This window comes from Anser brachyrhynchus (assembly GCF_964034855.1).
Source record: "Anser brachyrhynchus genome assembly, chromosome: 9".
Taxonomy (NCBI): domain Eukaryota; kingdom Metazoa; phylum Chordata; class Aves; order Anseriformes; family Anatidae; genus Anser; species Anser brachyrhynchus.
Window position 1 is genome coordinate 3434841 of NC_137703.1, and position 13752 is coordinate 3448592.

At 38.9% G+C, this 13752-nt stretch overlaps 1 protein-coding gene across 1 annotated transcript in view; it reads left to right on the forward strand.

Moving 5' to 3' along the window:
- Positions 1 to 13752, forward strand: part of LOC308199620 (uncharacterized protein) — a 372210-nt gene that overhangs the window by 280401 nt on the left and 78057 nt on the right. The gene's annotated exons all lie outside the window — the stretch shown is intronic.

A 13752-nucleotide genomic window follows, 5' to 3' on the forward strand; every position in this document is an offset into this window, starting at 1 on the left:
AAATAGCCAGGAAACCATTAAGTATAGGAAATGCTTTTAACCAGGTTTCTCATAAATCAGAAAGGGGGTCAGGGAGAAGAAGGATGGAAATGGATTATCATGGAATTGCAAGGAAAGAATTTTAGTGCTTGGAGTGTCCTTGGGTTGAATGTAAATTCCTTCTGTGGGAATTCCCTCTCTGGGTCCCCAGGACCCGTTGGGCTCTATTCATATCCTTAGATCCTCTCAAGATGTTAACAAATAAGAGTGATGTAGTGATTATCAGTGATAATAATCACTTTTCTCCTTTTCTCCCTCATGAATGTGAAAGGATTTAAAATTGTATTCCTACCAGCAGTTGGAGGTAGCAATTCCCACCACTGCTTAGTAGTGGGAATCAACATTTCCAGTGTTTCTTCAGACAGCACTGAAGCGATGAAAGAAGTGCTGAGGAGGTGTATACCTCCAGTGCTCCTCTTAACAGGTCCGTACTGATGGATAGATGTTATCTTTAGTGAATATTTACAACACACTGTGAGTGTCTCCTATTTTTGAGTCACGGCAAAGCAAAACTCGCTATTATCAAAGCACATTACTTCATAAGCAACCTGCCCATCAACCAGCTAGAAAGACCAAAAAAAAAAAAAAAGGCATTATTAATGCAGATTGGTAATACTGTGTGGAAACTGTTCAGCTACTGTGAAAACTGCTCATCTACCAACAGGCAAAAAGAAAAAAAAAATTGAATTATTAATGTGTATTATTAATATTACCCCAAATCCCTTAAAGGGAAATGAAAGGTTTCAGCATTCCTTTTGAAGAGATTTTAGAGTGGTGTAGCTAGTATATGCATAGCAGCTGTCTGCAGCATATTAGAAGAATATAAATAATGAATGAGTTATGGAGCATCAACCCACTAGAAATGCAAAATATGCATTGTTAATGTATATTATTTGTATTAATGAAATCCCAAGAAAGATCACCTTTAGGAATTGGGGAGCGGCTGTCTTTTTTAGACTTACGGAATAATCAGTGGACAAAATGGAATCATATATCATGAATGAATGTGCTTTATCGTCTTACCAGCCTGGCTTCAAGAATCTCAAAGTCCTGTTTGAAAGCTGCTGTGTCTCAGTGGAAGTTACTGCTTGTGTCTCAGTGATGACAGGTCAGAAACGGAAAATGCTGGGTTCAGTCGTCCCTGCACCAACTGTTTCCTATGTGATCAGGGACGTACGTATACTGCTAGAAAGAGGAAAGGAGGGGAAGAAAAACAGTGAGCACTGGCGAACACTTAGCTTGTGAAATTGATGCAAAACTCAACTGTTTATTCTGTTAAGGGTGGGCAGCAGTATTTTTATTTTATTTTATGACAAGATACAGGAAAATAGAAATTATGGAAGTTAATGTAAAAAATGAAGGGTGAAGTGTTGTACCAGTTGGGCTTCATCCTTCATTAATTTGTTCTTTTGTTCTGAAAAAGCTTTTGCATTTTCCCTGCGGTTTAGGGATGTGCCTTTGGCTTTAGTCGTAAAGCAGAAACAAACATGCATAAATGTCCTATTTACGTCATCTTTGAAACAGTAGAGTACATAGCCCAAGAGCTTCAACAAGGCTTTTGGAACTATAATCTATGTCAAATGCTAGGTCAGGAAAATAAATTAGATGCATTTTATGTCACAGAATCTCTTGGTTTCAGGTCACTGAGCCCATTTCTTAAAACCTGTTACACTTCTTAACCCATTTTATGTTACTTTAAAACATTATCAGATATGCTGTATAGAATAAGTCTAACGTGTCTTCATGGTATGCCAAAACTGAAATATTTTTATTGAATAGTCTGTTCTTGTGAATAAGTCCCAGTGATGTCAGCAGGAATGTTGAATGGGAAATCTCGAGGGGCAGATTTGGCCTGGTGTTCAGAAGCCTAAAGGCAGCAGTAAGTATGCAAAGCAATTTTTCAAAACACGATTGCTTTACTTCCACTGGAGACCGTGGCAGCTGGTCCTGGTGCACTGCTTAAAATCCCACGAGAACTTCAAGTGAGTGGATCTGTATGAAGTCCAATGAACAACAGCATAGGCTGAGACGTGTAGCTTTTTGTGTTCGGGTACAATCCATTCCTAGCCCTGGAATGCGTAGTGCTGTGTCTCCGCATTGCCCTGGCACTGCACCGACTAATGGCTGGGTGGGACACGTGGCTGAACAGTACCTAGGCCCGTAAAGTGGTTCTATTGATCTAGTAAAAGGATTATTTTGAGAGCGAATGTGGCTTTATCCAGGCTAGTGAACATTTTACTCATCTGCGTAGTCCCAGTAGAGATCATCTGCCTCTCTATCAAAGGTGCTTTTATGGTTGTCATCTGCACTGTGGCTGAGTGCTTGCAGTCTTCAGTGGTTTTAACCTCTCAGCACCGCGTTTATCTTGCTCTGTCTGTGGATAGCAAGGCACAGAAGGAGTAAATGGCTTCCTGAAGATCGCCTAGGAGGTTTCTGTTGGGAAAGTGCAAAAAAACAATGTCTCAAAACGCAAGATTAGCACTGCAATCACTGCTCTATTTTTCCTCTCCAGCAAGGGGTATGTGTGCAGGAAGGGCCAGTGTCTGTGAGGACCCAGCAAGGGACTCATGCAGATGGCTGTGTGTACAATCCAGGATAAATAGCACGTTCTTTCTGCAACGTGTTCTGGGCTGAAGAAAGATCAGACTTCCTTTGAAGCTGTATTTAGTCTCAGGATCTTTTATGTTCATCTACAGTTTGTACTGCAGGTTATTTTGGCTACATTGCTGAACGCCAAATATTGATTATTACTTTTAAATATAGAAAGAAACTCCTTTGCCCAGCAGATTGTCTAAGCTTTAAAAGACAGAACAAGTTTTAGTTTATAGGCTTTTATTTTTGCAGACCCAAACAACTGCAGAACAGATGGTTCAGCTGGTAATGGAGATAAAAGGCTCTGTAGATTAAACAGTTGGCCATTTCTATTTCATTCTTGCTTTGGCATTTTGCCCCACTTTTGCATCATTGCATATCATATAAAATGAGGCATTTCTGAAAGTTCTTAACTTTTAAAACTCCTTTTAATGATGCACGGTTTATTCTGTGTAAAATATCAGACAACCTTAAAAGTGAAAGTTGACCTAAAGAGGTAAAGATACAGAGTTAAGAGTTGGTTCAAAAGTGTTGGACTCTCTCTGGAATTCCCGTTGAAATTGATATTTTGGCTTAGGCTTTTTCTCCTTCCATTAAAGCCATTTGTCCTAAATGGACTGTGATAAGAATGTGTTGCCTAAAAATGCTTTTGTTTCAACACATCTCATCCAATGTAGCATGGACATGGTTGCCTTCTATGCCAGTTAGTTAACTTATGTTACCAACTTAAGACTTAAGGTAGGGAAAAAAAGCATAGGTTCTCTTCATCCTGTCATAGCTCATGCTTGGTGTCAACTTAGAGAACATTTGATCGCATTTGTTGTGTCTTCAGAAAAATCTTTTGCTCCTTTCAGGCTTCTCAGAAGGTTTGTTACAAGGTACCTGGAGGCAGTATCATGTGCAGTAGGTCATGTTAACAAACCCTGCCATGCTTTACAGTGAACATTTACTTAAATGTTTTGCTGAGTCAGAGCCTTGATCTGGAAAGCGATGGTGATTATTTCTGTCTTGGCAGTCTCCGTGTGTGGTGTCATTCTGTATGATAAGAAGGTCCTGGTCACGAAGTGAGGGCTTTTCTGCATCACCGGCTGCCTTAAAGATTGCACAAATCTCTGAGATTTGTAAAACTTGGTTTAGTGCATTGACTTGAATGTTAGATTTTCTTAGCGTAGCCACTGTATTAATGCCAGAAACATTGATGGATTTGGCAGAAATAATTGATTACACCAAAGAAGCTGCTCTGTTAAGTCCTGTAGAGACCAAGTTTAAAAAATTGCTTACAGTTCCCTTATTTATTTATTTATTTTTAATGTGGAGCAATGTAAGCTGGAGCATCTCAAATAAAAGATGGATTTTCCTCTTGTGCCCAGGACGAAGTTCTGCCCTGTCCTCAGTGCCCATACGTGCTCACATCTTTTCCCCAGTGTCTCCATTCTCAGTTCTGCTCATTTCCTTTCTTTTCCATGTGTTGCGTTTTTTAATAATCAGTATGATACCCACAAGGGCAGTGTTCAAGAAATCTGAATACTTAGAACTTTCTTATTTTAATTGAGTGTTTATCTCAGCTATTAAATATTCTTGAGAGTTCTTTTAGAGAAGAACCTAGAGGTACTCATTAAAATTAATGTGTGGTTTGTTTGTTTATCCGCCACAAAAGGAAAACAAACACCAGTGTTTCAGATCTCCCTGCTAATCTGCAAAGGTGGGAACAGTGATGTAACTGAGACAGGTGCGATGGAAGCGGGAGCAGGCAAAAACTGTTTTTCTCCTGCTGTAAAAGTGTGTACGCTTTTATAGGCACAGCACTGACAGACTTACTTGTTAACGATAGAAATGAAGGAAGAAAGGAGTAATTAAGGTAAATCCTCAATTTTGAAACCACGAGGTTAGCAAGACTTTCAAGTGCTAGGAGGCAAGGGCAGGAAGCCACATGTCTTGGTTCTGGAGGTCACAAGAGACCTGAAGCTGCACTAAATCGCTGTACTGCCATGGTAGGCTCTAGAAAGGCCAAGAAACAGATTCTCCAGGTAGGGATGAAATATTTTAGACAAGCTAATTACCTCATGCAGAATATGAATTACCACTTAATACTTGAGGCATCCTTACAATTTTTTTCTTGCTTTAAGGAGTCTTTTTCATTTTTTTTTTTTTCATTTGTAATGAAGGTCCTTTGCCCTCTGAGCACTGGCTAGTGCTCAGAAGTTAAGCTTGCCAGTGTCAGAATAAAACAAGCAGGTGCTGAAAGAACATAAATTGCTGAGATCATAGACCCTATGCTTTTATCTAGAAAGTGCACAAGATGGAGGTGGAGGCCTATGATCTTAAAGGTAAGATCCCGCCTAGGAGCCACAAACAGGTAAATATGAAAAATATGGTAATGGCATTCGTCTCTACCTGCATCACATTGCATTGAGTGTATGTGCCTGCACACATGTATTTGGGATTATGGCGTTTAGTGAGAAAGAACTCAGAAACAGTGATAAGAGAAAAAAAATGGGTAGTGCAAGAGTTGAACCAGTAGGTATCTGTTATTGGCATGAATGTATAAGGAAAAATTTTATCGCTCTTTCCTGCTAATCTTTTCTAACATGTGAACGGAATGCGTAAATAGATTGCAATTTGTTAAAGCACAAAACAGAGATGATAACAGTATCTTAAGTAACTGGACAGGAAAAAAAAGGGGTACTCAGAACTGGCTTACTGTGGTTTCTCATGTAGTGGCTTGTCTGGGTTCAAGGGCAGTCTCTGAAGGACTAGTGTAATTATTACTGGCACTGATAATGCTGACAACAAGGCTGATTCTAGAACAATAGTGGAAGATAAAGAGAGTTAAACAATCATTTGAATAATTGGATTGAGAAATATAAAATAGCAACCATCAATTTAAATAAATCCAGATTATAGAAAGTGAGACTAGTTATTTCTATTAGTCTGAATCAGAAAAAAAAAAAAAAAAGTAAAAGGTTTAAAAGGTTAATTATTTAAAAAACAGTGAGTAGACTGAGTGGTCTATTAAACTGAAAAAATATGTATTTCTTTTGGATTCTTATATGAAAATAGGGTTTACTGTTTCAGGATGAGTATAATGAATTGTTTGAAAGAATATGGGAACTTAAGCAGCATGGCAAAGGTTTAGAAAAATAAATAAAATGGACAAAGTCCACAAACGTTCCAGTGCCTTGACTACAGTGATACATTTTTATAGAGTAGCAATGAGATTTCATGGCTTGAAAATCATCTGTGGGTTATACACTTATGGGACAAATCCCATTAATTTCTATCAGGACCAAAGGAAAAAGTGCTAGGAAGGAATAACAAGATGGTTCAAAAGACAACACAACTTCAGTTCCAAGACAATTCAACTGAATAATCAGTGCTCAAAAACAGTGGGACATCCATTCACAATAAATAAAACTTTATCCTCATTTTAAACGCCACTGTTGAGACTGCTAAAGTGGAAAATGATTCTAGTTAAGGTCATTATCACCAGTATCAGTGCTTCCATTAACCAGACGCAGACCGGATCCTACGAATTAGGTAATCTCTCCTGATTGACAGAGCAGGTGGCAGACCTGAGGCCTTACAGCTTCATTTAGGGATGTTTTGTGGGCTACAGCTTCAGCTCCAGTACACTGATGTAGTTCTGAGCGTTGTGTTTAACTCAGTTTAACTTAGAATCTAGACCAGTGAATGTACTTTCATGTAATATCTTTACAGGAAGAAGAGGTGAGTTTCTTCTTTTGCCTCAAACCCTTGATTTTTTGGAAATCAGGAGTCATTGGTGACCCTGTCCGTGTACTTTTTTTATTTTAATTATAGCTGAGATCTAACTGCAAAGGAGCAAAAAAGCAATTATAAAAGCAATGATAAATATGCTTCCTCTACTGATTATACTGTATGGCTGAAATGTTGTTTGAGATCTCTGCAAGTCCATGCTCATGAATTGTAGAAAAGCAGAGGGACCGATTATATAGGTGAACTGAATAGCAAACAGCAGTATTTAGTTTGCTGAAGGTCTTATGGCAACAGAGCTAAGACATTGGTGGTTATTCACTTGTTTTTAATAGCACCTGAAAGAAGAGGGGTGAGGAAGGAGGAATGTCATTAGAAGATTATTATTTTTTTTTGTCTTCTGTGTTCCAGTTCCTCATTTCATCCTCTGTTTCTCCTTTCCTTCCCTCCTCTGTTGCAGTAAATATTGATTTGTGGGCAGGAACAGCAAGCGCTTTGCCTGTGCACATTCTGAGCTCATCAGAAAGGGAGGTGAGTAGGAAAAGGCTCTCCTTAATGACATTGTTCTGAGCCCAGAAATTACTCTGGTATTAAATATATATATATATATATATATATAAGCATTATGCTGAAAAAACAAAATAGTTGTCATTGGGAGTTAGAGGTAGACTTGTGCTGCTGAAAAGTTCTTAACTGCCGTTGTACAATGTAGTCCTGTAGTCCTTCCCTCCCACTGGAGAGCTCCAAGGTAATATTCAGAAAAGGTCAATGGCCTGACACCACTCTTGGTGCAGGTAGAAATGACAATGTTATTTACAGGTTTGTTGTGGAGATGTTGTGTGGTTTTACACATATCTGGCCTTCCTGGATTTTATCCTATTCAAGTAAGTGGCAAACAGACCGTTCCAAGCATGAGCTGTAGAGTGCCCATGTACTGCGTGCTGCTCAGGGAATTGCTCATCTGTCATCACGCAGAGAATGATCCAGATCGGACCTTGACACTTCAGAATTATGACGGCATATGCTGGATAAATGGAAAATTCTTGCTTACAGCAGAGACATATTTCATCTACTTAAATGTCATAGCAGTGTCTTTAGTTTTCACTGGTTCATGGAAGGTCAGGTTCTCAGCTATTTCTTCTATGACCTCACAAAGTGCAAACTTGAAGTCAGTCTCACAGCTTAAACGCTCAACATGATTCAAATAGCCACATGCAAGTAACTGTGGTCTCAAAACCTTAATCATGAAATACATCATCTGCTAATTATTTGATTTTTTTTTTTATGAACCCATCTATATTCCTTAAAAATCTCTGGTTTGTACCTCAATCAGTTTTCTTTTCTTCATCAATAATGACAAACTGAGGAAGCTTTCTCAAGAGCCAGGCCAGCTAGGTTACGAAAAGCCATATACCAAATTTTACTGTTAAACCTAAATTGTGCAAGAAAACCAGGAAGAATACATTTGGTACAACAAAAATTTAGAGATATGTTCACAAGAGCCAGCAGACCAACACAGCATGCTGGTACTCAATTTGTTTAAAAAAAAAAAAAAAAAAGTGATTTAACAAGATAGCTAAGTGCAATTCTAACTTTAGGCTGATTTTGTTAAATTTGGGCAGATGCCCAAGTACTTTGCTTATCAGTCCCCAGAGCTGCCATCAGGGTTATTACAATTCCTAGGTTCTACTCTTCCAAGAAGGCATATACCTATCTTCCTGCAGATCTCTTTGCTGTGAAGCTGAAGGCTGGTTCCTTTCCTTTAGTTCGTCTGAAACTTGGGCAGGTATCCATCTTTGTGTAAACCATCTCAAACATTTTGTAATCATCCAAAAAATTAGTAACCAACTGGGAGAGCCTTATTACTGCCTAGATCAGGAGCTCTGATACTGAAAAAGAATAGCCAAAAGAATAGCCAAGGTATTAGTTACTTGAAAGCCAGGTGCTGATATAGCAGGCAGGAGGATCTTATCGTCCAATAACCTTGAGAAATTAGTGAAGAAGGAAAGATAAAGCCACTGTTAAGGAAAAAATCATTAGGTAACACTTTTGTTTCTGATGCATCAATGGATGCAATTAAATTTTTGGCAAGAGCAACAGTATTAAACATTTTGTCCAGAAGGTTGTTATAGCTTGAATTGAGAGGCTGGACAACTGAACAACAATTGTCATCAAAACATAGGGGAGAAAAGTTTGCTGTTTAGCAAAGCACAAGCCGAAGTGCTGACATCCCAGTGGGATTTTTCAGGCTGGCTTACTGTCAGAGATGGTGCTCCCGGTCCCACCTTGAGTGAAGGTAGAAGAACCTATGCCCACAACTGGGATAGAGCCTGAAATGAAGAGGCAAAATGCAGACACAGTATATAATTATTCCTCTGTCGCATAAAATATTTCAATCAATTTTCCTGCATTCTACAAAAAATGCCAGGAGAAAGGGGAAAGGAACATGATTTCTGCATGCAATTAAATCACATCCTTTTTATGAAATGTAGACTATTCATTTCGTATTTGACTTCAGTGACAGAAACCTTAGATACCACATAAATTATGCAGATTTGCCTTTGGAGACTATTGTTTTTTTTTTTTCTATACCAAAATTGTGTCTTTTAAAGAAAATTCAATAAAACTCAACACTCTGAAGAGAGGATGCAGTCACAACTGGCTCACACCTTCTGAACGCCTTCCCTAAGACTGTTGCTTGCTGCCTACCAAAAGAGACAGTTCTCACCAGTGATGGTTTAGTGCAGCTGGGTGTAAAGTAAGTGAATAATGGAGTGCAGCCACACTTTTTGTTTTATGTTAAACAATTCAAACGGATGCTTGTCTGGTCAGTGTGTAGTTCTGTTGCCCTTGTGCAACAGAACATGTGTTCATGCAAGGTCCTTATTTATTTCCAGGCTATGGTAAAAGATAGTTGATCTAAATAAGGGGTACAGCAAAGACTTTGTTGGGGGGAAAATATATATATATATATAAAGTGAGAGAAATAAATAGATTATTCAGCTGAAAAATATCTTTGTTTATTAGCTTCAGGACTTCTCATGAACTTGAAGGATGTGTCTGACCCCTCTGCAGAACTTTAGTTAGGAGTTTAGCTTAATAAAACGAATCATCGGGGTATGGCACAGTAGTAGGTGGCTCCGAGCCTGATAAACATGTATTACTTGTCCTTTAGATGTGGCTTACAGAATAACATCTTGCTTTCTTTTCAGTGTAATAAAAGGAAGGTATCAAAGGGTTCTTCTGGGGATTTCCCCTGGCTGCCAGACTAATTAACCAGAGTAGAACTCTTTGTATCACGACTTTTAGACTTTGTTGTTTGTATTTATCAAGGAAGATCAGCGCAGGGTTTTCTGTTGTTTTATTTTGGGGCTTTATACCTACTGAACTGAGTGAGATGTAAATTACATATGTTCTGGTTTGCGTTGTCTGCCTCCATCCGTGCGTGAGGATGTAAAGTCTCTCACCCCTCTGTTACTCCCCCCAGTAATCTGCTGTTTATTTTCACTAATCTTGCCAAACATTGTTCCATACAGTTTACAAACAAATAGTTACACGAACATATCTTCAGAAATATGTCTGTTCTTAACAACACAGAAAGAGTAGGGGAGACATCCTCATAGCAGGAAAAGGATTGATAACTGACCCGTCAGGAGTGCTCCTCGCTCATAGAACTGGGCAGCCATGGTGTGCGTCCCAACCTTGCTTCCTCTGAGATCAAAAGAAAAATTGTACATGAGTCGGTTTTCAAGAAGGGCCATATTTTACAGGATGGACTTTGACAGTAGATGCTATCGTGATAGCTATGCCAAGCATTCCAGTTTATGGCTGACTGCGACATACTGAATGCCAGTTTAGGCATCTACATTTAGCACTTACAGCAAACAAGACTTTGTACTTTATAACCAATGCAGTCTGGATTTGAGTGCATTTACGTGTTCAACAGGGCGGGTGGCTGCCTACGTTCAGCCTGTGTTTGGTTGTGTGTGTGTGTGTTTGGAGGGGTGTGAATCACATTGCTGACAGGAGGCAAAATGTGAATGAATATTAACAAATAATGAGCCTCTTACAGGGTGATAACTGTCCAAACATGCACATACATCTGGAAGCTATATTCCACTTAAATACAATACATTTCCATACCAGTACGCCTAAAACACCATGTACCATGTTGTTAAAAACAGCATTTATTAGACCTGCTGACTGATACCACCCTCAGTTTGTGGGTAATGCTGCAGTAACTCCCACTTCTTGTTGTAGTGGACAAGATAAATAAACAGTCATGGTGACCCATCTACTTCTAGAGCAGATTGTGTGATAGCTTTGCCTTTACTGAACTGGCTGTGATGAATCCAGAGTTATAACGTACACATAGCAACAAATGCATTGAGGAAATTCAGGTGTGAAATACGTTTGCAGAAACTCAGTTTGCTCCCAAAGTTTCCTTGAGAGAAGAAGAGAATGAGCTTACTGGCATGTAATTTATTTCCTACCTCAGTGGTTTGCAATCTAGTAAGGGACTCATCCCACCAAACCACAAGGCATAAGAATTTTCCTTCTTGTTGAATCTCTCTAGAAAGAAGGAGCTATGCCATCCCTGCCATCTTATCATCTGCCAAATATATATATATATACACATATCTAATTCTTCGAAAGGTCACCTCTACTGAAATCTTAATTAGATTTTGATGCTTTTAAAATATGAATAGGCTAAAATTCAATTAGAAAAAGTCTGTTTTTCAGTATCAATATAAGTAACTACGTTTTTTTGTTTGTTTGTTTGTTCTTTTTTGGTGCTGTGTGTATCCCAAAGCTTTATGGGGAGAAAGAATTTTTTGTTGTTTTTACTTTACTTTCTTCTTCTCAACTTTCTGCTCAGAAAGAAAGCAGGCTTATAAATTTAGGAAGAAAGTTAGTGCTCATCGAATTTCAATCATGAATTGAAATTCTTGTAATTGTGAATTTAAACCCAGCATTGCTGCCTAATGAATTAAAAACATTAATAATCTGGTGTAGTGAAATTAAAACAATTAAATATTATTAGCTAGATAGCCTAAGAGCAAAGGGCTTCTGTATGATAAATGTATGCTGTAGAAGGATTGCAAAAAATCCCAGTAGATGGAGAAAGCTTAGTCATTCTTTCAACTTTATTCCTCATTCCTCTCCTAATTCTCTGTATAACAGTCTGGATTTTTCTTGGAATTAATTGTTTTAATTATGGCAAATGGCTTGAATGGCTTCTGTGTGAGGAAAGAATTAAAACTCTGGGATGGTTTAGTGTGGAGAGGGGACATAAAGAGGGCACACGATGGAGATATACAAATAATGAATTGCCTATACAGAAAGTAAATCTGGTGCTTTCACTTATCCTTTCTTATAATACAAGAACCAGGGGACTTATAATGAAACTGAAAGGCAGCAAAATTAAAACCATTAAAGAAAATAAGTATTTACATAAATGCATAATTAACCTGTGGAATTAATTCCCACAAGAGTTCAGCGAAGCCAAGAGCTTAGTGGGGTTCAGAAAAGGATTAGACATTTATATGGATAATGGAAACGTCTGTAGTTGCATTGGATAGAGTGAGGAGTATAAAGGGAATGCGGGACTGCGGCTCCTGCTGAAGACAGTGACAGTGAGATGAGGTGTATAAAGCCTCCGGCAAACTGCATGGGCAAACCACAAACTAACACGGGGAGGAGGAAAATGTCTGAGGTAGGGAGTAACCCTTCTATAATTTTTCATTTCATTTGGGTAAATATGGTTGTTTCATCTCCTTCTGAAGAAGATTACATTGTGATGAGGTGATGTGAAAATTACATACATTTCTGTACTCATTTTACCCCAACTGAGCCAAAGAATAGAGGTTTTAACATTGGGGGAAAATGAATTTAGAGCAAACTGACTGTTGCTATCACAGCGTTCCTGCAGCAATGCGTAATAAATAAATATAATTCATCATTGAGAACCAGATTAATTTTCTCCATCAGATGAGATGTGGTTCAGTGGGAACTGTATGGTGACAGTATTACTAGTATTGACTTACTGTGCATGCTGTTCTGCCCATCCAGTGTTTTAGTGTATCAATTTTTTTCTGAGGCACTTACATTTTAAATCCCGTAATAGCATAATTTCTCCAGACATAAGTTGTCCACAGTTCATTGGGTTCCTAAAATAATCCATGTTAGCTTTTCTTGTCAGGGATCTGTGCCAATATTCAGAAGACCAAGGCAATTTGATGACCTACATGACATTATTAAGCCTGTTTCCCCCTTTGCTGCTAATATCATTACCTAAACTAGGTTCTCCAAAGTGATGTACCCAGTGCATGTGGGGACTTGTTCTCTGTAAACACAGATGTTGCAGAAGAAGATCAGAAATGTAGCAGCCATATGGTAGGTCAGAGGTGGATTTCCATTTCTGTTTTGTTCATTAACCTTTTCAGGATCTCTGCCAAAAGGAGCACGGGGTGTTTTGACCCCTACATTGATGGTCTTCATGAACCCGCTTGTGTGAGTAGGTTTTCTGGTCCATCATCACTGTTTTGAATCAAAGCAGGAATTCCACCTCAGCACGGTAAGATGCTGCAAAAGGCTTCTCATTCATGCTCAATTGATTTTGCAGCAATCTTAAATGTTTCCCAGACCATGTATTGATGACCTGCTTCATTCTGGATGATACTTGAAAGCTCTAAAACATGATGGATATGATCTAAGGTAGTTCAGTAGCTGCTTTTCCTCTCCACAGCTGCATGTCTAAACTGTAATTTGTGTTACTCCTCTAGTAACACAAAGTCTGGATGCTACCGCCATTTGTAAAGCAAATATTTTAACTTTGAGTAACAAATTATTTCTGCATCAGAAACTGAGACTGATTCACAGCTTTGAACTGTTGCAGATTTTGAAGATTGTTTGGGTTTAACCAGCATTAGTATTTACGGTTCAAATTGGGTGGTTAGAAATAAGATTCACTAGGTACTTTGACTTACAAGCCTTTCCTGAGCTTGAAATGTGATGATTATAGGCAGGATAAAGGAAATGTACTAAATGAAAACTCCTTCCAGGCATATTGTGCTCACAGCCTGTAGCAGTCCAACAGCCACCGTGAGGACCTTTTCCACCTCACCCTCGCGTCCTTGCTCACTTCCCCCAGCTGCTTGCTCACTCTCCAGCGCGGGGACGGTCACCGTCCTGCCTCAGCAGGGTCATCTGCTGGCTTTGTAGTCTGCGTTGAGGAGTCGCTTCTATGTCTGGAAGAGGCACCTTTAAACTCAGAGGCGTTCTCAATTCCAGCTGCTGAAAATGCACCAGTAACACCTTATTATAAGCTATATTTATACAGAGACTGACATTGTCTGAGGGAGCATGCACAGCTGAGTGCGCCTTTAG